This window comes from Callithrix jacchus, chromosome 19, assembly GCF_049354715.1.
Source record: "Callithrix jacchus isolate 240 chromosome 19, calJac240_pri, whole genome shotgun sequence".
Classification (NCBI taxonomy): Eukaryota; Metazoa; Chordata; class Mammalia; order Primates; family Cebidae; genus Callithrix; species Callithrix jacchus.
The window spans coordinates 12,194,685-12,222,499 of NC_133520.1; the positions used below are offsets into that span (position 1 = coordinate 12,194,685).

At 38.0% G+C, this 27,815-nt stretch overlaps 1 protein-coding gene across 23 annotated transcripts in view; it reads left to right on the plus strand.

The window, feature by feature from the left end:
• ESRRG (estrogen related receptor gamma) overlaps positions 1-27,815 on the plus strand; it is a 656,445-nt gene that overhangs the window by 176,208 nt on the left and 452,422 nt on the right. For 17 of the 23 annotated variants that reach the window (XM_035280541.3, XM_078356579.1, XM_054248101.2 and 14 more), the window contains one exon: positions 21,984-22,075. The exons of the other annotated variants lie outside the window; for them this stretch is intronic. The gene's annotated coding sequence lies outside the window, so the exon portion shown is untranslated. The remainder of the gene's footprint in view (positions 1-21,983; positions 22,076-27,815) is intronic. 23 annotated transcript variants of the gene reach the window in all.

A 27,815-nucleotide genomic window follows, 5' to 3' on the forward strand; every position in this document is an offset into this window, starting at 1 on the left:
GAGACTCTGTCTCAACAAACAAACAAACCCATAGAGGAGTCATAATAGCATAGTATTTAATGAGAAAACAAGAAACAACCAGAGTGGACTGTATACAGTATGATACCATCTTGAAAAATCCCATAGAAACAACCTAAACAGTATATCATTTAGGGACACATTCATTTAATCAAATTTCTAAATAAAACAAAGGAGTGATGTGCACACAATTCATGGTGGCGTTTACTTCTGGTGAGGAAGGTAGCTGAGTGGGATTGAGGAAGACAGGTAGCTTTAATAGTTTGGCAATGCTCATTATTTAAGCTGGATGGTAGATCCATAAGAGATCTGTTATGTTTCATAACTTATACACACACGCACACACACACATATATATATAGTCTCTAACAATTACAAAAAGAAAATTCAAACACTGTAAAATATGTACATGATAATAATCTCGTGAAAGCATTGCAAGGGACTAGATTGTTTTCTTTCAGACTTTATTCTTAATTGTTGTATTTCTAATTCAAGTTAAATGTACATATGCACACATACACACATACATAATATTTAGGCCAACTGATAAAATGTAATACAGTTTAAATCCTGACTTTAGAACTGACCAGCTGTGTGAATTTAACAAGTTACTTAAACACCCTAAGCCTCAATGTTCTTATCTGTAAAGTGGAAATAGTTCCTCCTGGGATTCTTGTGAGGGTTAACAGTAAGCACCCAGTATAGGTTAGTTTATTTATTTTATTATTACTTTACTTAACAAATTCTCTATACATGTATGTGTACAGATGTATGTATATGTATAGATACATATATAAAATATATAATTTTTCACTTTGTTCTAGGAAGTCTGTATGATTCACATGCTCACTCAGTCTCAGTTTTTAAAAACTTTAAAAAAAAAATATATATATATATATATATATTTATTTGTTTTAGCGACAGGGCCTTGCTTTGTCACCCAGGCTGGAGTGCAGTGCCATGATCATAGTTTACTCTTGCCTTGAACTCTTGAGCTCCAGGGATCCTACTGTCTCAGTCCTCTAAGCAGCTGGGACTACAGGTGTGTGCCACTGCATCCAGCTATTTTTTCTTTTATGATAGGCTCTTGCCATGTTGCCCGGGCTGGTCTCAAATTTCTGGGCTCAAGTGATTCTCCTGACTTAGCTTCCCAAAGTGCTGGGATTTCAGGCATGAGCAAACATTTCTGGCCTCATTTCTTAAAAAATGAAATTGATTTAGTACAGTGTTTGGGAGCACAGTTTTAGGGTTTTTTTTTTCTTTTAAATAGATATATCTGCAGCTTTAAAAATATAGTTGAAGACTAAAATGTTATGTGTTTAAGTTGGTAAAAAGTTCAAAAATATAGTCCTCTCAACACTTCTGGAGGGCTAAAAATTTGTTCTGGGATCTAGGAATCTGTAGTGAGCAAAAGTTGTGGAATGAATGGGCAAAAGTTCCTTGTCCTCATAGAGCTTGTATTTTGGTAGAATGAGATAAAACATAAATAACAGAAGGAAGGAAGGAAAGAAGGAAGGAGAAAAGGAGGGAAGGAGGGAGGGAAGGAGGGAGGAAGGAAGATGAAAGTACAAAAGGGAGGAATGAGAGAGGGACAAAGGAACTAAAAAATAAGTGTAAAAATAATCACATCTTCATGGGTCTTATGGGAAAAATAAAACTGGATAAAGGGAATAGGGAATGCTGGAGATCTGGTTGCTATTTTGTGCAGAATATTCCAGAAGGTATTAAAGGAAATGAGAAAACAGACAGGTGGATCTCTGGGAGAAGAAAGTCCCCGCAGAGGGAACAGGAGCTCTGAGAGGTCTGGTGATTGGATTCTCAAGGACACCAGGAGAATGAAGTGTCTAAGCAGATGGAGCAGTACTAGCAAATGAGATCATAATGTTACCTGAGCAGCAGATCGTGTTGTGCTTTAGTGGATGTTGTAAATACTTTTGGCTCCTAGCGAGTGATCTGAAATGCTATTGGATTGTTCTGAGCAGAGAAGTGATAAAACCTAACATATTTTTAAAAGATCACTCTTTAAAAATTTGCAAAAGACTTGAACAAACACCTCACAAAAGAAGATATACAAATGATCAATAAGCATATGAAAATATGTTCACAATCATTAGTCATCAGGGAAAGATGGATTAAAACCACAGTGAGATGCCACTGTATACCCATCAGAATGGCTCAAATTAAAACAGTATCAGCAAGAACTCACTGACAAATACTTACAAATATGTAGTATAAGCTGAATTTTTGTTCATTGTTAGTGTGTAAAATAGCACAACACTTTGAAAATAGGCAGTTTTTATGAAACTAAAAATTTTTACCTATGACCCAGCAATTCCGCTCTTAGATATTTACTCAAGAACAACAAAAGCATAGATCCACAAAAAGTTTTGTGTAGTGTTTATAGCATCTTTATTCATAATGGCTAAAATGTGTGAAACAATTCAAAATGTCCATCAACAAATAATGAACAAATTAGGGGATATTTATACAATAGAATATTACTAATCAATAAAATGATATAACTATGAATACTCTCAATAACAGATGAATCTAATAAATGTTATGATGTGGTTAAAAAAAAAAAAACCAGGCACACATGGTGGGGCATACTGTATGTTTCCATTCATGTGACCTTCTGAAACAAGCTAACTAAGCTTTCATAATAAGAATCAGAACACTGGTGTCCTTTGGGAGGTGACTGACTAGACAGGATCATAAGGGAAACTTTCTGGGATGATAGAAATGTCCTGTAACTCGATGGAGATGGTTTTAAGAATATATGTATTAGTCAAAACTCATCAAACTTTACTCAAAATCTGTGCATCTTATCATAGGCAATAATTAGTTATTTAATGAGTAACAATACTTAGACTTTCAAAAAAGAAAAAGATGTCACTGTGGCTTGCCTATAGAGAACAGACTGAAGAGGGTGAGGGTGGAGACAGGGAAACCAGTCGGGATGCCATTACCATCGTCCAGGAGGGAGATGCTGGTTCTGTGGAATGAAGCGGTGATAATGAAATGAGAGGAACTGATCAGCTCTGGATGTGTTTTGAAGGAAGAGCCAAATGGATTGCGTGGGTGGTGTTAGAGAGAGAAAGAGTTGAGGATGCTTCTAAAGTTTTTGGGTTGTGCAACCAATCACAAGATGTAAAATATTGGGGAAAGACAGATTAGGTTAAAGAGTGAGAGTAATGAGGATCCATTTTTGGGAGTGTTAGTTTTGAGATGCATATTAGACAAATATGCATATTAGATCCAAATAAATGTGCTGAGTAGGAAGACAGATAAATGATTCTGGAGTTCACAGGAGATATCTTGGCTAAAGTTATACATTTGGGATCTGTAAGTATATATGGTATTCAAAGTTATGGAGACTAGCTGTGACCACCTAGGGAGAGTGTGGAAAGATAAAAGAAGAGATCAAGGACTCAGCTTCTGTAACATTTAGAGGACTGGGACATGAGCAACAATCAACATATGAGATAAAAGAAGCAAACAGTGAAGAAGAAAGCAAAAAGAAAATGATATCCCCCATGCCCAGCGAAGAACCTAACCAAGTCCTTTTCCATTTAAATTTGTTGGAATCACTGTTATCCACTAGTCAATATTTTTAATATCACAGTGATATAATGCTTTTCATAACCTGCTTTTAATACCTTTAAGATTGAAATATAATTTCAAGACTTGCAGAATAGGATTTCATCTACTTTTTATTTTGTGGTTTTTCCTATTTGGTTAACCTTTTGGTTTTATTTATTTCTTGATTGAAAGATTTTGATGGATAAATATTGCCACGCAAATGACATTGGAATTGTTCAGGCCGACCTCTGTTAGCTTTCAAAATTTTATTATTTTTTTTTTCTGGAAGACTTGGCCATTTCTATTGTCTCTAACTGCACAGCAAGGCATCTGATAGGATAGTTCCTTCATACCCAATGACATTATTCCTAGTGCATCACCACAGGTCAATCTTTTTAGAAGGCATTTTAAGATAATCAAATTTAAGTTAAATTCCATAATATGTAACCACAAAAGACCTCAAACAGCCAAAGCAATACTAAAAGGAACAAAGCTGAAGGCATCACACTACCTGACTTCAAAATGTACTACAAAGCGATAGTGATCAAAACAGCATGGCACTGATATAAAAACAGACACAGACCAATGGAACACAATAGATAACCCAGAAATAAATTCACATATTTATAGGCAATTGCTTTTCCACAAAGGTGCCAAGAACATTCATTGAGGAAAGGACACCCTCTTCAAGAAATGGTGTTGGCGAAAGTGGATATCTGTGCACAGAAAAATGAAATGACATCTGTATCCCTCACCACATACAAAAATAAACTCAAAATGAATTACAGACTTAGCTGAAAGACCTGAAACTATAAAACTACTAGGAAAAACATACGGGAAACTCTTCAGGATGTTGGTCTAGGAAAATATTTTGCATATAAGACTGTAAAAGAACAGACAGCAACCAAAAAGTAGATAAATGGAACTATATTAAACTGAAAAAACTTCTTTCTGCACAGCAAATAAAACAATTTACGAAGTCAAAAGACAGCCTGTAAATGGGAGAAAATATTTGCGAACTGACAGACTGGCTATGACAAGAGACCAATATCCAGAATACACAAGAAACACAAATAACAGCAAAAACAAAACAAAACAAATAATTCAATTAGAAATGGGCAACAGATCTCAGTAGAAATTTCTTAAAAGATGCACAAATAGTCAATAAGTATTTGAAAAAATGCTCAACATCACTAGTAATCGGAGTTGCAAAAATTGAAACCATAATGAGATATCATTTAATTTAGAATGGCTATTATCAAAAAGACATAAAAGAACAAATGCTGATGAGGATGCAGAGAAAAGGGAAATCTTACATACTTCTAGTGGAAATGTAAATTACCACAGCCACTAAGGTGAACAGCATGGAGGGTTCTTTAAAAATAGACCTAATTCTCTAAAAATAGACCTACTGTGTGACCCGCCAATCCCACTATTATGTATTTATCCAACAGAAAAGAAATCAGCATATCGAAGAGATATCTACACTCTTACATTTATTGCAACACCATTCACAATTGCCAAGATATGGAGTCATCCTAAGTGACCATCAATGAATTAATGGGTAAAGAAAATGTGGTATATAGACACAATGGAATAATATCCAGCCATTAAAAAAGAATGGGATCTTATTCACAGCAATGTGGATGAACCTGAAGGACATTATATCAAGTGAAATAAGTCAGGCAAAGAAAAGAAATACCCTAGATATTCTTACACACGGGAGATATAAAAAATTGAGTTCATAGAAATAGAGAGTATAGTTATGGTTATTAGAGGCTGAGAGGGGCAGGTGTGAGGGGAGGATGGGAGAGGTTGGTTAACTACAAAATTACAGATAGATAGGTGGCATAAATTCTAGTGTTCTATAGCACTGTAGGTTAAATGTCATTAACAATGATTCAGTGTATATGTTCAAAAAAATCTAGAAGAGAAATTTTGAATGTTCCCAATGCAAAGAAATGATAAATGGCTATGATGATGGATATTCTAATTACCCTAATTTGATCATTACACATTGTATACATGTATTGAAATATCACTCTATACCCCATAAATACGTATGATTATTACATGTCAACTAAAAATAAAGGGAACAGAAACTCAACTCCATATGCTCTTGCCAATGCAAATAGTACCAATGAAGTGACAATCAGATGAACAGCTAAGTTCACACATGCTCAGGCAAGATCACTACTGAGATGTCACAACTTACTCCTCTGCCTGTCAGCTGGCAAGTGTCTTAATTGAAGAAACAGCATATATATTAATGTGAACCATACTGCTTTATATGGGATAGCCTTGATAGTCTGAGGCATACATTATACATACATTTAGAACCTAATTAGGTAATCAGAATATTGTTCAACTGGTAAAATGCTCAAGACATGATCTTTGACTCATTTTATATAAGGTCTTCTTATTTACATATGCCTAAATCAAGTAATTAGGAGCTCTTGAGTGCCTTATATGAAAATTGCATAATGCATTCTGCTCTTGTTTCCCTAGAAGAGGCCAAGCTTCATCATGTTAAATTAAGCAGCAAGAAGTAGGAATAATGATGGAATTTCCAGGGTATAGAATGAAGCAAACTGAACTTGGTTTTGATGGCTCCAATGCAGGGATAGGGAGTTCTTGAGTATCTTTACAGAGCTTTGCTGAAAATGGCTATCTGAGAGGTGTGAAGACTTCTTCAGTGGAGAGGGGCTGTATTAAAGTTTTTATTGTTTTAATATATTGAGTTATTACTTACAGCATTTTTTATCCATGGAGCAGTGCAATTAAAATAATACTGATTGCACTCATATTAACAAGCCCATTATCTCATAATCAAAAAAATATGTTCAGAGACAAGATATGATGTAACTTGGCTCATAAGCTCAAGAACCAAGATGACAATTGATGTTTTAGGCATGTTTATCTTCTGTTCAACAATTGAAAAATAGGAAGGAGCATGGAATCTATAGAAAATCTAAAGTAATGATAGTAATATAAAGTGTCTGGGCCAGTTTTCATTTTGCATAGGCTTTTTAATGTTTTCCTTCTTACTAGTCTTATGATATTTTTCCATTGCCCCCTAAATTGATACATCATTAATGGTAAACCATATTATTATTTTAAGATTTATATCTGTTATATCATTTCTTTAAGTGTTATAAGACATAAAAGAATACCTGAGCTGTATTTTATATAATTTCAAAATAATTTTAGTATTCTTCCCACTTTGCAAATAGCACCTTTGCCTGTACAGCTCTGTGATTTATGATGATATCACGTCCTTTCAGAGATAACACTATTGTGTCGCTGAACCTGAAGTAGTGAGGTCAGAAGTATATGTGAAGTAATTATGGGCCTGAACTGAAGACCATGCTTCAGTTCAAAGGAAAGCAAGCAGGGCCAAGAGTGAGGATGAAGGTACCAGGGGATAGGGAACAGAAGAGGACAAATCTCTGAAATACGGTCATTGGCATGAGCAGAAATTTTGCCCTCAGCACTTTCATAGTATGCTTTGGAAAATGAAAAAAAAAAGTTAATGAAGGAAAAAAAAGCCTGCAAGCTTTTAAAACTTTACTCTATTGAATCACTAAGAAAGGCTTTGGAAAACAGAGGGGTTACATAAATGAGAGCAGGTGCGGTCGTGCAGAGGTAAGTATTCAGCATATGTAAGTGCAGTTGGAAAATCATTGTCTTGCAGAGAATACTCGAAATTGGTCCCTAATGGCCTTGGTTTTTGTCATATGGTCTTGATTATAAGGCCAAAATTGCATTGCCATGCCTTTAGTGTGAACGAGATGGATGGATAATTATTACGTGCACTGAATATCTTTCTGCATGGAGGAACTAGGACATCCCCTGGTCATTGTAGCTACCATTTCAACTGGCTGTCAGAAAAGCTCTAAGCGGCCAATTCATCACCACATTTATGTGGGGGAGAAATGGAAATGTGCCTCTGTGGTTGGGTGTGCACACTCCCACATACATATACATATGCAGATTGTAGACATGCCAAAGTGGCCCAGTGTGAGTGATTGTGAGGCCGTCTTCAAAGAAGCAGTTGAATTAGTGGAAGTAAGGGGTTCAAAAATGAAACAGCGAGCTCTGTAGAAAATTGATGACTCTTGGTGGTGTCCATGTGTAGTAGCTGACAGCAAAGCAATGCCAGGAAATATCTGGGGGCTCAGTTGGAAATGTTGCAGGAAGTTTAAAATTATTGACAATAGGAGCTGTTTCTGGAAGACTGATGATTTTAGATACACTAAAAAAAAGAACTTGTCTTTCTTATGCGTGTATTTTTAACCGATTTTGCTGTCTTGCGTGCTGCTCAGGATCCTCTCAGAAGGTGGATATAATGATCGCGACAAAAATTCCAGCAGCTATTTTTGCCGAGAATAAATTTCGTGTCTGTTTCATAGTGGCTACCACCATCTTTACTGGTTAGGACGCCACGGGAGGATGCCATGGGGGAAATAAGAACAAACCTAGTCCTCTGTCATTTTTGAGTGGGTAAGATTCAGGAATGCAATAAGATCCCTGACCATGACCACACAACTCATTCATCACAGGAATATTTATTATGGATCCTGTCCTCGTGAGGCTCTGGCTTCTTTCCATGCTGCCCTTTGCGAAATATGGGCAATTAGCTATGAGGGCCACTATCTCTTCCACACTAATCCTTGAACTTTGGGGCCAGCCCTGAGGGGAGAAAACAAATCACCCTAAAGAGCTTGTAGAAAGTCGAATGTGAGAGCACCTGCAGGTTTGAGAGGACAGGGTTCTGAGCCCCAAATCAGCATTTGAAAGTTTTCCGATTGTGGTATATAATTTGCCACTCAAAAACAAGTGGGAGTATTGGCAGGGTGTATGGTGGAGAGCGTTTACACAAGTTGGTTGAGCAGATGTAGGTAATCACTCCAGCTGTTCTACTGAGGATATTTAGATTGTTGGGTGTAAATTGAAGGTAAGAAGTGGTTAAAACATTACGGAATTAAGGATGTATGTTTCTTTGTCAATTAAAGAACAAGTGGGAAATAGAACTGCAGAACCTTTAATATATATTATATATATATATACACACACACGCACACACACACATATATATAGCATGTGTATGTCTGTGTGTGTTTTCTCGTGTAAAATACTTAACAAGAGTCAGAATCCTGTCACAATCATTTTAGTATATTTAATACAAGTTTGTATTTTTTGCTGTATTTATACACATACACACACAGCAAAAAATACAAGCTTGTATTAAATATACTAAAATGATTGTGACAGGATTCTGACTCTTGTTAAGTATTTTGCACAAGAAAACACACAGACATACACATGCTATATATACATGTTTGTGTGTATGCGTGTGTGTATATAATATATATTAAAGGTTCTGCAGTTCTATTTACACATACACATATATAATGATAAATAGTTCCATTATACCCATTATTATGCTATATAGTAGTTAAATCTGGGGTTCTAGGGCAATAAAACAGGGTTACACTATTTTGGTGCTGTTTTTAGTTTTCATTTCTATTGGAAAGTGCTAAATTAGTAGCATTTTGTGATTCCTGATTTAGCTCTTTTAATAAGAAGCAGAAGCTAAAAACAGCCCAACCAAGCAGTTGAAGTCTTATCACAAGCCCGTAAGATCAATAAGCTAAAAAAAGTATGAAAGTTTTTGAGTGACAGCTTAAAAATGGAAAATTTAAATATATATCACTGCCTTCTGCTCCATTGTGTAATGCATAAAGCCCATTTTGCAGTACGTTTTTAAGCAGCCAAGAAAGTGATTTATTAGTATCACTGGATTTGTGTTTATGTTCCACGCTGTAAACTCTGCTTATAGCAATCCATCTGTATTAAGGCATTAATACGAGGAGTGCTACCTAGGTTTTACATTACTAATATTGCTCAAAGTATCATTTATTGGGCTGTAAATAGTAACATCAGTATTGACACTTGCTGCATCATCTAAGTCCCTGAATAACTTGTGTCTGATGCTAAACGAACATTCTGCTGTTGACAGGATATAAAACATAAATAGTGGATACAAGTGATATTTCATGGCTCCTGCTGGTGTTTTCCACTCTCCTTTGATCTGCAGAGAAGTTCTCTGTGCACTGAGATCGTCACAGGTTTTCCCAGTGTTTGTTAGAGGGTTGCGATTAGAGGATATCACTTCTTCATTTGAAACATGCTCATTTTATGTGACCACTAATTGTAAACTAAATTTCATGTTCAATGCCTCATGAAGGTTCTGTATATGACCCCTATGAGTAGGTGGATACTCCACATATTTTTTTTTAAATAAGAGAAATGTACTTTCAGAATAGGGATATGACGAATAACATGAATTTCTGGAAGAGTTTTTGAACATTTTCAGTAATTGTGTAAAATGGTCTATGTCATAAATAGAATAATCATTGCCCATAATAATGGACAGATAAATAGAATATAAGATAGTCAGCAAATCAGGAATTGAGTTTCTGTTTAACCTTTTGCACTGAGCCTAGATCTTTACCTTGATATGAAGCTGGTTATTATTTATGAATTCATTTAATAAGTTTTAATTGAGAGTCTACTACTGTATGGTAGATGCCATTTCCACAGACAAGTATTTTCTAAGCTTGATTTCTTTTGTTGGCAATCTAGGCAGTATTTCAAGTCTTTTGAATTCCACCAGATACACTTTCCTTTATTAAAAGCTATAAACAATGAAAAAGCTCTTCCTTAAAAGTTACCTTCAGAATAAGAGGCAAAACCGTCACATAAATCATGAATGTGCTAATTTATCTAGGTGTTCGTATATTACATTGTAAAGTCCAATGACATATATTAAATTAAGTTTTGAGTTTGTTAGAATTGGAAGATAGTTGTATCTAGTAGCTCATTCAACATACAATTATGGAACACTGATTATGGGCCAGAAACCATGTTGCTCTCTAGACAAGATTAATAGTAAATGAAGCACATTCTTATCCTGAAAATGCAGTCAAATAATACCTCATTTTGGTGAAGTAATTCAAAAGAAGTGAGGGCTGGGTTCAGTGATTCATGCCTGTAAACCCAGCACTTTTGGAAGCCAGGGTGGGTGGATCACCTGAGGTCAGGAGTTTGAGACCAGCCTTGCCAACATGGTGAAAACTTTTCTCTACTAAAAATACAAAAATTAGCTGGGTGTGGTGACACATGTCCATAATCCCAGTTACTTGGGAGGCTAAGGCTGAAGATGGCCAGAACCCAGGATGCAGAGGTTGCAGTGAGCCGACATGGCACGACTGCACTCCAGCCTGGGTGACAGGGTAAGACTCTGTCTCAAAAAAATAGAAGTTAGAAAAGCTCATTTCTTTCCCCTCCCCAAACTGGTAAAAATGATAATGATGAAACACATTTTCAGTTATATAATTTCTTGCTCATTTGTTTTAGAAGATGACAGAGACAAGCTCACAAAAATGTCAAGATATTCATATACTATCCTTGCCTTTCTCACCTCAAATATTGTAAATTTTTGGAACTGATTAGGTGGTGACAGAAAAGAGACCAGTTTAGGTAATACTTATGATCTCAGACATTAATAGTATATGTGCTAACTATGATGGACATGATTAATCTTGTTAAAAATGAAGAGAAGCAAGCATTGACTGCCTTTCTTTCTGTTGAAAGAAGGTCAAATACAGAGTGGACAGTGTGCTAGGAGAGGGGTGACGTTGCCATCCAGAAAACCGGAAACACACGCTCATCTTTTCAAAGTCATAAAAGTTTGTGCTTTGATGAGCCCTTTTATTCTCCGTTAAGAAAGCTTCAACATTATTTCACTTATTTTGCAGTAAATAAACCTGTGCCTTTGCATGTTTGTAGATAGTAGCCATGTGGTTAATGTACAGGAAACAAAGAACAGGGGAATCGCCAGTAAAGTTTTCTCTCTCCTTTCATCTAAATCCAGAAGGAGGGAGCTGGAGATAGATACGGCTGGTCAAAACAACTCAGTGGGAGAAGCCAGTTCAAAACAGGAAACATCATAAGTTCGAGAGGTTCAGCATGGTGAAGCTGTTGGGAAGGCAGAGCGCTTTCTTCTTTCCCAGTTGGTTCACTGACAGCATCTAGAACAATGCTGAGCCCCGGGGAGAGGCCTCCTTCTCCCAAATTATGCTGGAGTCCCATAAACTAGAATTCAAAGTGCTCTAAGCTTATGTTCTTGTTTTGGGAGCCCTAAATAGATCCTTGGAAAAAGTACACCAAACGGTGTCAGAGTGAAGGCAGGAAACCCAGGGACCTATGAAATCCAGTGGTTTTTCATTAATTCCTCAGTGCCTTATTTCTTAGTGGAAATACTCAGCTTTGGTCTAAAAAACAGCTAAAAACCTTATGCAAAGAGCTTGTAAACAAACACCCACTTGAACCATCTGGTTTTGTAACACATACAAGTGATTAAGCCTCAGAGCCATGATTGTTAAATTTTTGAGAACACAACAATCCCAAATACCCCCAAATATATTCCTCATACCAGTTTATGGGGGAGGGGGGTACATGACACTATATATAGTAGAGAATCTGGAAAGGTTAAGACAGCTTTTTTTCTTTCCTTTCTTTCCTCCCTCCCACCCTGCCCCCCTTCCTCCTCCTTTCCCTTCCTTTTTTTCACTTTGAGTATAGAAAGATACAACATATGGACTAAAAACATGTTTGTAGTTCTACTACACTAAGTCTACATTGTTAACAACTTAGAATGTTTCTTATCTTTACCTTCTTTGTTATTTTTGCCCTTGATAGAGAAACATGTGTGCTTGAATGTGTGTGTGTGTGTGTGTGTGTGTGTGTGCATGTGTGCGTGCCTGAAGAGGGGTGTCTTAGTTTCTTTTAGAATACATTAAACAATCGGGGCTATTTGCAAATAATGAATTCATACTTTTTGTCCATAATGACTAAAGAAAGTCAGGTCAGGGGGAAATTAAATATGTTAAGAGCTCTCATTTTAATTGTATAATATCAATACTGCCTTCATAGTTAATTTCCTTGACAAGTCGTAGGGCATATAGATTGGATTCTTCATATATTTCTAACGTGGAAATGATTCTAAATTGGAACATTTCATTTAGGTGACATGACCGTAGGGAAAGAGACTAAGCTGCAGCCTGTACTGCAAGTATATGGAAATAACACAGTTCTAGCTGATGACTTTCTAAATGAATTGCCCTAGCACACAGAACCAAAAACTCTAAAGCGAAATAAAATCTCTAGGTGAGAAAACAATATCTATTAGGTCCCCTATTTTCTTTTACTTTCTCCTCCTCCACCATTTTTTTTTTTTTTTTTGAGATGGAATCTCACTCTATTGCCCAGGCTGGAGTGCAGTAGCATGATGTCGGCTCACTGCAACTTCTGCCTCTCAAGTTCAAGTGATTCTCCTGCCTCAGCCTCTGAGTACCTGGGGTTACAGGCACACACCACCAGTTCCACCCTCCTCTGTCTTCCAAAGTGCTGGGATTATAGGCATGAGCCACTGTGCCTAGCCAGGTCCCCTATTTCTTTCTTCCTATTCTTGACCATTTTTCATCTCCAGATTTATCACAGTAGCTGGTAGGAGGAATTGTTGAAAGAAGAGGGGAAAAAGTGCTTAGTTACAGCAGTGGTGGTTGGGGTTTCAAACCAACTCCCAAATATTTGATGTTTCAAACATAGTAAAAGTTAATTTTTTCCTTCACAAAAAGTTTCTAATGGGTGTTCCTGAATGGGGTCTCTTTCAAGTGATGATTTCAAGGCCGAGCTCCTTCTATCTTGTGGCTCTCTGATCTCAATACACAGCGTCCACAGTTTCCTATATCTGTCATCTGCAGAAAAGGAGACCATGTGGGATACAGTGAGCGGGAAGGTTTTTATGAACCAAGTATGGGGAGGCTCCTGTCACTTCTACTGTCTTTCCATGAAAGAAAACTCATCTCATGGCCTTACGTAAGTGCAAGAGTGGCTGGAAAATGGTTAGCTAGCTGTCAGGGAGCAAGAGGAAACCAGTTTGGTGGACTGCTTGTTAGTTTTCATGGCAAAAGGAAAAGAAGAAAAAAATGGGAGTTGATGCAGGACACTATGGATCTTTCTATTTGCTAAGAAGAAAACAATGAGGCCAGACGGGTGGATCACGAGGTCAAGAGTTCGAGACCATCCTGATCAACATGGTGAAACCCCGTCTCTACTAAAAATACAAAAAATTAGCTGGGCATGGTGGCACGTGCCTGTAATCCCAGCAACTCAGGAGGCTGAGGCAGGAGAATTGCCTGAACCCAGGAGGCGGAGGTTGCGGTGAGCCGAGATCGCGCCATTGCACTCCAGCCTGGGTAAGGAGAGCGAAACTCCGTCTCAAAAAAAAAAAAAAAAACAATGAAAGTAAAATCCTTTTTAGTGACATGCTGGTAACTGGCTCTCCCAGAGGGGAATAAAACCACCTCACTTGATTTGTATTGTTTGCTAATATCCTTGGTATAAATACTCACGCACAGGCTTAGCTCTAGAAAGCTAAGAATAAGCCACTCTAGCTTGTCATTTTACTAATTCTGACAAAAAGTACATCTGAGGAAGCCCATTTATGGGAAGGAAGTAAGCATGCATTTTGCCTTTGGTGTTTGATACAGGAAAGATTCATTTTGGAATGAATCTCTTTATCATCTGAAAAAACCATCAATATGATATATTCGTATCAACAACAAATGTGGGCATTGAATTTTGAGTTAGAGAAAAATAGCACCAAGGGCACAGTGAGTCAAGGCTACGCATCTGGCTTAAATCCTGGGTCACGCTCAGGCAATATGTAAAGTACCTAGCACAACTTTCAATGAGCGTGCCGAGAAGACAGATGCCACTTCTGGGATATATATATTTACATTTTTTTCTTGGAATTTCATGTGATTGTTCCTGTAGTCATTTTCCAAGAAGAGGGAAAAACTTGGAGATGAAATGGATAATGGTGATGAGAAAATAAAAGATGCTAAGGATGATTCTTCTGTTTTTATTACAAAAGAAGTTGGATGGTGGTGTCATTCTCTGTGAGAGAAGCAAAAAAAATCAGGCTGAGCACAGTGGCTCATGTCTATAATCCCAGCACCTTGGGAGGCCAAGGTGGCCAGATCACTTGAGGTCAGGAGTTCAAGACCAGCCTGGCAACTTGGTGAAACACCGTCTCTACTAAAAATACAAAAATTAGCTGGGCATGGTGGGAGGTGCCTGTAATTTCAGCTACTTGAGAGGCTGAGGCAGGAGAATCACTTGAACCCAGTGGTCTGAGATCATATCACTGCACTTCAGCTAGGGTGACAGAGTGAGATTCTCTAAGAAAGAAAGAAAGAAAGAGAGAAAGAGAAGAAAAGAAGAGAAGGAAGAAAGGAAGGAAGGATACATGGATGGATGGATGGATGGATATGGGGGTTGTCTGTGTTTTAAGAAAACATGCTAAATTTAAATGGATGCTCAAATCTTAATTGACTAATTAGTCAATACTAATAGACCAATGGCTATATATCCTTTGGAAATTTTCACTATTATTTGTCGGCTTTTGCTAGCCAAAGAATCAAGCCATATAATGACCAGTTTGATTTGCTCTTAACTATTCTGTCTGGTCCATGAAGATGTGGGCGTGGTGTTCCTGAATCATGGTGTAGTGGTCCAGATAACTGGTCAAGACATGTGAAGGCCTATGCTGCATCCAGTTGCTTTTGCTGTGTGTGGGTTTGTTTTCAGAAGTGTTAAAGATACAGCATCTCTCGAACTGATGATGACCTTAAGTCTTCACTCTAAAGGCTTGGCATTTCCTACGAGGTGCCCATTGCTTTGTTCTACTTGGGAGGGTTCTGAGAGCATCATGAAGACAGTGGTCTGTGATTCATTTGGAACACAAGCTGAGGCTGATCAAAACCTAAAGATGAATGAAATCTGTGATTTATTGGTTCTAGTTAGTACTGGTTTACTTTATGCCAATTGCTATTTTTGGAAAGTACTAAAACTGGTAATGACAGACTCAGGTACTGAGGTTTCTCAAAAAGTTAATTCATTCACTTAGTAAATAATGAACTGTTCCCAGGGAGCAGCTCCCTCCTCCCATATTTTCTTCTGTTGGTGAAAAGTAAGCTCCTCTGAAACTAACTTTTCTCCTGCCAACCTTCTCTATTGAATTTTTCCTTAACTGTGGTCTGCCAAAAAAACAGAACTGAGGCTTGGCACACCAGTTTTGATCAGACCAACCATCAGAATCATAATGTTCTAAGTACAAAGCCCACTAATTGAATTTCATTCACTGGACTGAAATACAGCAGCCAAGGCAGAGAACACTGTCGGCTGTTTTTTATGAGGTCCAGAGTCTAAAGTCATTTTTTAAATGTGAGTGATGCAATTTCTTGTATCTTTCATTTAAAATGCTACTTGGTAAACAGTGTTTCAGATTAGTGTATTTGTAATTTAAATGAAGACAGTACATCAAGCTGAATCTGAAAAGAAAGGAGAAGTTTGGGAAATGATTCATTCTCCTTTTTGTGCGTTCTACTGTAGAAAATAAGAAATAAGTAGGTATAGAGAGAGGGAAGAAAGGCTTGTGGATTTTAGAAGACAAAATTGAACCATTTCTAAAAGAGTCAGTTCCAATAGCTAAATCTTTGTTTTCTTCAAGCGCACTAATAAATTCTGCCTAATTCATTTTTTATTTTCTCTCGGGGTCTGCTTGCAGATTTGCCTCAACAAAGGAAGCATCATGTTACATCTTTTAAATAATTGATGGCTCTCAGTTCAAGCCAGCTTGAAGGAAATTCTGAAAATAGGTACTGATTGAGCAAATGCCTCCTTCCTCCCCACATTTCCCTCCTCAGCACTCTGTCTTCTCATCTTTAACAAAACCCACTTTTCCCTCACCTTTTGTTTCTTTGCCTCCTTGGTTGAGAGCAGAGGGTGCTTTCACTTGGGTTTAGGCTTTATCTAATTCTTGCTATCTCTCATTTATTTCACGTCATTATTTACTCTATTAAAGATAGGGGAAGCTGTTAATGATAAGCTGACTGATCTAATGAAGAGCTTTTAATTAATCATCAGAAATGTTATGTCACAATGACCACTGAAGACAGTTTGTTGGAACTATGAGAAAACTGGGCTTAGAGCTTGTCTCTCTAAATTCGCAGTGTTCTGTTTTGCAACGGTCAGATTACCCTGGAAGCTGGGTCAGCTGCAGCCTTGCCCAGCTGTTCCTGTAGGTCCTAATACTGTGAGCTGATCATCTCTGTTTTCCCCCCAGAGAGAGAAGAGCATCTCCATTTTACCTCACTCTTGCTGTCATTAGCGGTTGTCTAAGACTTGGAAAAGCCATTACCACTTCCAAGCAGATACAGTTGGTAGAACATTTGACTGGTCTATGGTGATTCTGGCTTCTAGTCATTACTTTGTGAGTCACTTGACCTTATAGGGCTTCCCTTTCCTTACTGGTAAAATGGGGTGGATTATCTCCAAGATCTTCACCAACAATAGCCGTCTTGCATTCTCCAGGGAAGGGGATGATAAACCTAGAAGAACTTGTACTGCATTTGACATTGTGTGTATTAATGGTATTCTGAGTTTGAGTGAATGGAGGCCATGTGCTCTTTCTTTATTAACCTTCCCTTTTTTTCTCCCATCATTTTTCTTTTCTCTTAGTCTTTCATTTATGTCTTATTCTCTTATTTCATTCCCTTCTCTTTTCCTTACTAACTTTTAATGTGTCCAGGGTTAAAGTGGAAGAAAATAATTGGCAAAATGCTAGAATCAAGGATCTTGGCCAACTTAATAAAAAAATCTCTTATTTTAAAAATATTTTGTCCCCACAAAAAAGCTTCCTCCATCAGCGTTTGCATCAGAAAGTAGCCAATATTATTGAATTTGTGAAGACTAAATATAGAGTGGCAAATATTGGGAGATCTAAATCTGGAATTCTAAGTTTGACCTCAATTTAACTGGGGGGAGCCTTATATGGTACCCATCACTGAAAAAGCTATATTTAAATTGATGGATTATTTTCCACTCTCAAAACTATTTCACAATCTTTGAGGCACTTTTCGTTTTAAAAGATGCATTATATAGATTATATCATGACATTTTATCTCTTAATAGAGCAAGTTTCCTGCCGGGGGGAGCTGAAGTTGTCTTTGTCCCACATCTCCCCAGCATCCAGTAGTTTGCTTGTATATCCTGTGCCTCCCCAAGATAATCCTGCCTGATTGCCTTCATCGAAATCCTGAAAAAAAAAAAAAAACTTCAAATAATCAAACCTATTTAGACCCACTACCTATTTAGATCCCTTACTATATGAATAACATATAGTAAGGGATCTAGAAAGCTGAGGAATTTCTTCTGTTTATCTTCTCCTGGCTGTACACTAAGATTATACTCAGAATAATTAAAGGAACTATGTGTGTTTCCCCTTTTAAAAATCTTTATTTCTGCTATCCATTCACTTTTTGAGAGTATATGCGGATCAGGCTTTTGTATCTGCGTGTAGTACGTAGATTACAGGTAAACCCTCCCAATAAGATATATTCCTAAGGTTTTGGAATTCAAAATGTGTTTTTCCCCAAGGACAGCTGGGTGAATGGTCAGGTTCCACTGTAATGCTACCATGTTTCTGGAATATCATGTACTAAGTGGCTTCTTCTGTAATTGGAATATCTATTCTTAGAACCCGTTTGAGACCTGAAGAACAGATCTTTCTTCCTCTGTATTTGGAGAGGTCATTCCCCTTCTAAGAAGTTTCCTGCAACAATGCAGAGGCAGCTGCTGGTGATGGTAGGGATGGTGTAAGTCCTATTGCCTTGGGGGTCAATGACTTTGTGAGTGAAGGGACACTGGTAATTTAGTTATCTATATTTGTTTTAAAAATATTCTCTGGGCTAGAAAAGGGAATCCAGAGACTTTCTCTCCCTATCCCATACTACACATCCATGGTGGTGCAGACCGTTCACGTTGTAATACATGCGAAAGGTGCCCCTAAGAATAATGCAATGTTGAATCCAGGCAACTGCACCTGATAGTTCCTAATACTGGAATTTTTTTTTGTAGTAAGTTTATATGCCCAATTGTAGTAATTAGTTGGGTATAGGATAGGCAAGCATCAGCTTACAAAACAGTTGTGAGTTCTGTCTCAGTCTACATTTTAAAACTGGTTGTTCAGAAGCAAAAATTGACAACTGGGACCTAATTAAACTAAAGAGCTCCTGCACAGCAAAATAAACTATCAAAAGAAAGACAACCCAACCTAAAGAATGGCAGAAAATATTTGTAAACTATGCATCCTGCAAAGAACTGATGTCCAGAATCTACAAGAAACCTGAACAATTTAACAAGAAAAAAAAAAAGTTTAAAACCGGGCTAAGGATGTAAACAGATATGTCTCAAAAGAAGACATATAAGTGGCCAAGAAACATATGAAAAAATGCTCCACACACTAATCATCAGAGAAATGCAAGTCAAAACCTCAGTGAGATACCATCTTACACCAGTAAGAGTGACTATTATTAAAAAGTGAAAAAACAACAAATGTTTTGAGGTTGTAGAGAAAAGGGAACATTTCTAACTATTTGTGGGAATGTAAATTAGTTCAGCTTCCATAAAAAACAGTTTGGAGATTTCTCAAATAACTAAAAACAGAACTACCATTCAACCTAGCAATCCCATTACTGGATATATACCCAAAGGAAAAGAAATTATTCTACCAAAAAGATACCTGTCCTCAAATGTATACCACAGCACTATTCACAATAGCAAAGACATGGAATCAACCTAGCTGCACATCAGTTGTGAATTGGATAAAGAAATGTGGTACATATAGAGTGTGGAATACTATGCAGCCATAAAAAGAACGAAACCATGTCCTTTGCAGCAATGTGGATGCAGCTGGAGGCCATTATCATAAGTGAATTGACACAGAAACACAAAACCAAATATTACATGTTCTTATTTATAGGTGAGAGCTAAACATTGCATAGACACAGACAAAGAGGAGAGCAATAGACACTAGTACTCCAAAAGAGGGGAGGGAGAAACAAGATCAAGGGCTGAAAAACTTCCTGTCAGGTACTGCGTTCACTGTTTGGGTGACTGGATAGGTAGAAACCCAAATCTCAGCATCACGCAACACACTCGTGTAAGAAACCTGCACATGCACCCCTGAATCTAAAACTGAGAATAAAATAAAACTGGTTGTTTGGAATTTAGAATATTTGCAGAAATATTTATAGTGCATTTCCTGGGTTACCCACAAAAAGCTTCTCTATCATATTATTACTGCACTTCTAAAGGCCGTTTACAACCATTTTTCCTCCCTATTCTTAGTAAATTACCAATAGTATTGAATAAGAAATCTTTCACCTGGATTGGTTGTCACCATTTAAAACAAGATTTGTCTAGGGAAATGTATACTGCATTTTGTAATAAGAGGAAATGATAGAGGTAACAGGGACTGATTCCACACATCCTTCCAATGCCCCACCATCTTTTCTTGCCTACAAACTCTGAACCTCCTGTGTTGAATGCCTCTGGTTAGAGATAGCTGTTTGTGTGGGATCAAAAGCAGACTGGTTCCTAAAATTATTGTTATAATATTAACATTATTTCAAATTTTCAGCGATTTCAGAGATGGAGTATGACGAGTTGGAGAGTTTAAATGTTAACTTGAAATCTATGGCCACAGTGTCTGTGAGCATTAGCAATATTACACAGAAAGCAGCCACATAACTGTTGAAATCAGCACCTGAAGGAGTTTTCTTGATTCAAGTCCTGTTTTTATACCTCCTGAGTCCTGTGCTTTCTTTTTGAAAAAAGTAACAATCTAAGTTAGGTCTTCTTAGGCATCTTACCCTCTAGTGTCTTTTGGGTGGGTTCTTTCATAGTGTTTCTTTATACTTACATAAACTACAGCTTTTTGACAGTCTCTTAGGTTCACAATCCTAGAAAATAAATAGGGTTGGATTCTCACATTCGAGTCGTCTTACCTTCAGTCTCTCTCATGAGTATGCTCTAAGCACCATTCTATTTCTTTCTGTAAAGCACCCTCCTTTCTTGATCCTGGACCCTGTCAAATTCCCACCTGCACCAAAAACCTCCTTAGTCTCTTGTCTTAGTTGATCTACAGCTCACTTTATGCAAGAAATTATTTTTAAAATGATCCCTTTGTTTTCTAGTATTCGGTTTCTCTTTAGCATTATAGCAAACTACCAACGTACGATTCCAGTTGCTGGGTGCAGGGGCAAGTTGGGATTGAAACCTCAATCTAGTTTATTTGTCAAGCATTTTACTTTTAACTTCATTCTTGAAAGAGAGCGGGAAAGCTATGAGTCTGAAGGGTGTCTTTGGTGGGTAGATTTAGAGGTCCCAATGAGGGTCTTCTAATGAAAAACAGGCATCTCTTTGAAGTGTTCACTCCCCAAAGTCTACAGTTACCACATTTATGCCTAAAGGGATGTGAGGCAAAGTGGCCCGGTGCCACCTGAATAATTATTTTCTCCACATCTTTTACTTAATAAATTCTACCAGAGCGTGCACCAGACAAATTGTCAAGGGCATTCCAGCCTCCTGTTGGTCATAACCTTCTCCCTTCTCACCCGCTGAGCTGCAAGTTGAGGACAGAATTTCCCCGGATATCTAGGGGATTGCTTTGTTGCTCTGAACAATATTTTTATATATGAGTAAAGATATGAGAAGTATTAAGGTAAATCATATGGAATTGCCATTTTTGTAGGTCAATTAGAGTAAAAGCAACTTCATGAGGTTCAACCCAGTAGCTTCATTTAAGAGACATCTACCTAAAACATCATTAGTGTATATTTAGTGAAAACCCACTGTGGAGTTGTCTTAAAATAGAAGCTTTAAGTTTTTCCACTTAGAAAAGTTGGGCTTCTCTACCTGCCCTCTGTGTTTTTTCCTGAATATCAGAGAAATAGGACACACAGCCTTCATATTTGGAGAAATGCATCTATTTTGAGGCTAATACGAAATCAGTAGAATGTCCCTTGGTCTTGGAAGAATTCTTTTTCTGTAAGTTATATATGGGTGTTATAATGGAAAATGTTTTGAAACCCTAACCAGAGCATTTGCTATAAATAAGAGAGTAGCAGGAGATTAATAAATCTGATAAAGCTGAGAAGGAAGAAATCTTAAAATAAGAAATGAGGACTGTACCTTCGTTGGAGTGTGAATGCAGCCCGGAGTATATGTATAGGAAAATCAAAGACTTGCTAAAGGCAGAGCATACTAAGTCATAGCTATTAATGTGTGCTTAACTCTATTGCCTGGGAGATTTTATTAAATGCAGCGGCCAAGAAAATTGACCTTACTTTTTTTTTTTTTTTTCCTTTTTTGGGTTGGATCCTTGCTCACGTCACATAAATGAATAGAGCTGACAATTTACTGGTTCATCAATGAAACAATATTAAATTATGAAGATGTAAGGAAAAAATCCTACGCTAACATTGTCGCAGTTTGAAAGGTAAGCTGCTCCCTACAAGATTAGGAGATATTAATGTTCTTTTAAAATCTACATAACGTGATGCCACGTGATATACATTAGAGGGTTAAGTGGCCCCTTGACCTCTTTGACTACTATTGTGGGGCTGGCAAGTATTTCATAGTAAGGAAAAATGTTTTCCGCATTCTGCCTTTTAAAATGTAAAAACAGCGTTTTTAATGCTTTTAAAGTGTTATTTTGTGTGTGTGAGTAGGATATTCTGGGAGATTGGACTTAACTGAGTGTGTTGCAGTGATCATGTGGGTGCTTTGGAAAGGTTTTGCCCTTGTTTCTATTGATTCACTATATTGACCAGTAAGCTGCGGTTGTCAAAGTCAGACTATTTCTTAATTCTTGTCTTTCACTGATGCCTAGGAAGTAAAACGTTACTCTTCTTTATGTCCTGTCCTGTGTTTAAGATAGGATCCTTCTCTTTCTGATTCCACCTTCTGTGAGCTTACTGAAAGGTTTTGGTATCCATTAGATTCCAATTGAATACCCATTCATTTTTCCAGGGGTATCTGTCTACTTCACTCTGTTTTTGAAGGGCAGCTATATACTACTAACATTCCCAGGTTACCATCAGTTAGTCAAGTAATCTCCGAGACCCAGGTGCTTCACTTGGATCCAGGAACCCTGTTGTAGTTGTCATGACTGTCGTACAAGGATCACAGCATGGAAGGGTTCTTTTGGTGGCGGGTGGGCATTCACCATACTCTCTCGCCGTTTTGCAACTCAGGAAGGAAGAAGAGCCACGGCCTCCTCTAAGGCAGGATCTCTGGTTTATTAGTTGCTCTGAGTTTCTGCAGCAGAGGCCAGCACAGAGCAGGTGTGCAGGAATCCATGTGCACTCACTGCAGATGATGCCTTTCAATGGTGCTGGCTACTGAACCCTCTGGAATGAGGCCTATTTTTGACCAGCGTTCAGCAGATTCCTGCTTCAGTGAGGAAAATGGCACTTTGGAAGTTGAATTACCTTTTTCATGGCACCCAGGTTGCTTAATTTGCAAATTTAGAATAATTTAGTCAGCAGGAGAATATGTTTTCATGTTTGATGTCCGTTGGAATGAATTTGGCATTCTCTCTGCTCCTTCAGCTCGAACTATCATGAAGTGGAGTTCTGGCCCCAGATCGTTCAGTTACATGATTTTGGGATATCATCTGTTGTTTTGCGTAACATTAGTTTAATTTTAAATATTGGTGATACTTACATCTACTTCTTATGGACTACAGGTGTGCCCTGCTTTCAGAAAACTCGGATATGCTTCAAATTTGTGCTTACTATGCCATTGCAGGAAGGGACAATGATTTGTACACTAAAAATAGCTTGGCTTTAAAATATAATTTATCACAAGATTCTTTTAAATAACCAACTCTCTTAGAGCATTTAAAGTATGATTTGATTTGAAAAATCAATAGCCATATGCTCAACTTTTCAAGAACACATCTGCTTTGTAACCTGAGGCAGGTGAAGGTGGGACATCCAGCCACAAGGAAGGAGGGTCTTAAGTGAGCTGAAAAGAATTATTTAGAAAGGAATTTGCTTTTCCAGAGTTTCTCAAGAAAAACACCTTTACCTTTATCACCTCCTAGAGTATGTAAAGAAAATAAAATAATAAAGCAGGCCAATTTCAGTTTGGAAAAGGTAAATCTATTTCTTTGGCGGGTCACATTCTGCATTATGCATGTGTGTAAGAGTGAGGTTTGCTTTGATCCTGAGTATAAAAAGTTTATTTTTAAACTCAGACTGGGCAAGAATCCAGCGATGCTCTTTCCCCTGCAACACATCCTGGGTTTCAGGTCCCCAGCCTGGCGGAATGCAGCTCAGCAGCAGGAAGTAGTTGAAGAGTGTAGAGACTTGATGGGTGCTGAGGTTTTTTTTCCCCCTTCCTCCCCTCCATTTTTGAAATTCAAATTGAATGCAATTTTCAGCTCATTTGAGCCAGAATATACTGTTGCTGAGCTTCAGTGGCTCTTAAATTCAAACTCACAGGAGAAAACAGATATCATCTGTCACAGAGGGTGGGAGAGAGAATACTCCTCACATTTATTCATGGGAGGCAGAGCTCTAGTAACTAATTCAAACCTTTCTGACTAATTGACTAATCATTCACCGGCAAACTTATCAACTAATCAATGAAACCTTTAGGACACCCGTCTTATATATTCTGGGAGTAGCTACCCCACCCCCGCTCTGTCCTTTAGAAAAAATTGTTCAAGCCTATTTTTATATCATTGGCACTTTAATACCTTTTTGGCAAAACGAGACAGAATATCATGGCAATCTTTTTTTTCTGTACTTCCTGACTATTTTTATTGTTTCCATCTTTAATGTGTCTGTCAATTCTATTTATTTATGACTGAGAATTAATGGAAAGCTTATGGCTGGCTAAGTGGAACAAAAAATTTTAGTTTTTTTTTCTTTTTTGTTGCTACACAGAGTATTTGAAAACATCTTTCTTTCTTGAGGGCAACGATAAGTACCAATTAAAAGGGAAAAACCCACTCATACAGTTCTTGAGCTTATAAGTGTGGCTAACCTGCAGGGTGGATGTCTCAGGATGGCTTCAGAAGGCCTCTCGGTGAAGTCCTGCCACTGGGTATGTGCCCAGGGAATGCAAATAGGTTTGAGCAAATAACAATCTAAAATTTCTCCTCTGATTTCAGAAAGGATGCAATGTGGCAATTTTGATTCTGAAATGTAGGTTATCTGATTTACTGCTGATGCTTGTCCTTGGGTGCTTTAGTATAAGCCAAAATTTAATGGGGGATATGAAGGCCATTAGCTGTCTCTTGCTGTTTGTCATCATCTTTTTTTTTTTCTCAAAGTCCATGAGAGAAAAGTTAATTATAATGTTAGTGAGGAGGAGTAAAACAATTTGATCTCTAAATACTATTTTTAATGAAGTTTGTTCATAGCAATCCTACTTGGAATTTAAGATTGTTTTACAGTAAATATATGGACTGGCCATATATATTTATACTTGTGTGTGTGTGTGCACATGTGTGTGCACACGCACATTTACCCATCCCCAAATTCTCTAAGAATGTGGCAGCAGGAACATTCAAATGGTGGTCATTTTCACATTAATAGTCATCAACCACTTTATCTTCTTAATGGCACTGTGCTTGTGAATCAGATCCTTCATAAAGGGCATTCATTTCATTTCTTTTATAAGAACGATACTGACGTGCTAACTAGTTTTCTCATGATTATACCTCAGTACAACTACCACAACTTTATTGTTGTTTCTTGGACACATGCTACAAGAAGGAAAACATCTGCTATGAGGTTGTGATTTATAATAAGAAATATATATTTGTTCTCTGCCGCCCCCACAACACCCCCAACCTTCACAGAGCTCTTTATCCCCTGGAATTTCCTGTTTGACAGAAGTGTCTTTTGCTCTAATAAGGTGACTTTTGGAGGGCTCTGAATGGGTTCTGGTCACCAGAAAAACCAAGCCATGATTAGATGCTTGGAACTTTCAATCACACCCCTCATCCTCCAGGAAGGGGAGAGGAGCTGAAGATTGAGTTAATAATCAACCATGCCTGCAGGATTAAGCTTCTATAAAAATCCCTAAACTGGGCTGGGTATGGTGGCTCAAGCCTGTAATCCCAGCACTTTGGGAGGCCGAGGTGGGTGGATCACGAGGTCAGGAGTTCAAGACCAGCCTGGCCAACATGGTGAAACCCCATCTCTACTAAAAATACAAAAATTAGCTGGGCGTGGTGGCGTGTGCCTGTAATTCCAGCTACTCATGAGGCTAAGGCAGGAGAATTGCTTAAATCTGTGAGGCAGAGGTTGCAGTGAGCTGAGATCATCCCACTGCACTCCAGCCTGGATAACAGAGCAAACCTTCATCTAAAAAAAAAAAAATCCATAAACTATGGGAGCTTCTGGGTTGCTAGACATGGGGAGGTTCTGGAAAGGTGATGTGCCTGGAAAGGGCTTGGAAGCCCTATGCCCCTTCCCACAGACCTTGCCCTATGCGGCACCTCTTTATCTGGCTGGCTATTCATCTGTATTCTTTATAATATCCTTTATAAATATAATAAACCAGTAAAAACAAGTGTTTCTCTGAGTTCTGTGAGCTGCTCTAGCAAATTAATCAAACCAGAGAAGAGGGTTACGGAAAGCTCCAATTTGTAGTCAAATCAAGCAGCAGTTGTAGGTAGCCTACGACTTTCAGTCAATGTCTGAAGTTGGGGGAAGTTTTGTGGGGCCAAGCCCTTCACCTGTGGGATCTGATGCTATTTCCAGGTAGGAGTGTCAGAATTGAGTTAAATTGTAGGACCCAGTTGGTGACCACTGTAGAACTGCTGTGTGGGAAAGCAAAAGCAAGCCCACATGTCTGCACATGAAAGTGCTCTGTGTTGAATGTGAGAATAGAAAAAGCAGTTTAATTTTTCCTGTTATTGTACCTACATTGACCAGGAATCTATATTTTTAGTTAATTACTAGTTAACAGAGTTTTTATTTTTCTATTAAAATATCTTAAAGCTTTAGTTTACAAGTAATTACTGAGTGCTTACTACATACCAGGCATTCATTGTGCTAAGACTTACAATGCATAAAATAATGATTTTCTAACCTAAGTGAAGTGGACACTGGAGGTGAAATACCAAAAGAGTCACAAATATGCACTCTCCCAGCCCTTTCTCTCAGTAGACAACCTCTTTTTTAAAAAAGCAATTGATATGGTTTGGCTGTGTCCCCACCCGAATCTCTTCTTGAATTCGTAGCTCCCATAATTTCCATGTGTTGTGGGAGGGACTGCATGGGAGATAATTCTATCATAGGGGTGGTTTCCCCTACACTGTTCTTATGTTGGTGAGTAAGTCTCACGAGATCTGATGGCTTTATAAGTGGAAACCCCTTTTTCTTTGCTCTCATTCTGGCTTTTCTGCTACCATGTAAGACGTGCCTTTGCCTTCTACCATGATTATAAGGCCACCCCAGCCGTGTGCAATTGTGAGTCCCTTAAACCTTTCTTTTCATAAATTACCCAGGCTCGGGTATGGTTTTTTTTTTTTTGTTTGTTTCTTTTTTTCTTCTTTTTTATTTTGAAACAATCTCATTTCGTCTCCCAGGCTGGAGTGGAGTGGAGCGATCTTGGCTCACTACTACCCCCACATCCTGAGTTCAACGAATTTTCCTGCTTCAGCCTCCCAAGTAGCTGGAATTGTAGGTACTCGCCACCAAGCCTGGCTAATTTTTGTAGTTTTAGTAGAGACGGGGTTTTGCCATGTTGGCCAGGCTGGTCTCGAATTCCTGACCTCCGGTGATCCATCCACCCTCCCAAAGTTCTGGGATTACAGAGGTGAGCCACTACGCTTGGCCTCTGATATGTGTTTGTTAGCAGTGTGAAAACAGACTAATACACCAATAGAATCTAATTTGGAGTTGGGAGAAAAGATGATACGCAAAATAATCAGTAATAAGGATAATAAAATACACATACGGAACTGTTAAATGTATAGTAGTCTCCAAAATTGCTAATAGAATTGGGTAAGGGAAGGGCCAGTGGGGTGCTGACATCCTGCAAGAAGATATTGCAGAGTCGATAGGCCAGGGGTCAGTGGAGGGAAGGAGGAGGAGCAGACCAGGAGGGAGGCAAAGCTGGAGTTGGAGAGAGAATGCAATTGAGGAATAAGAGTGTAGAGTGCTTGAAGCAGAGAGTTCAGTTATGCACCAGAACCTGTTCTTACCAAGAGA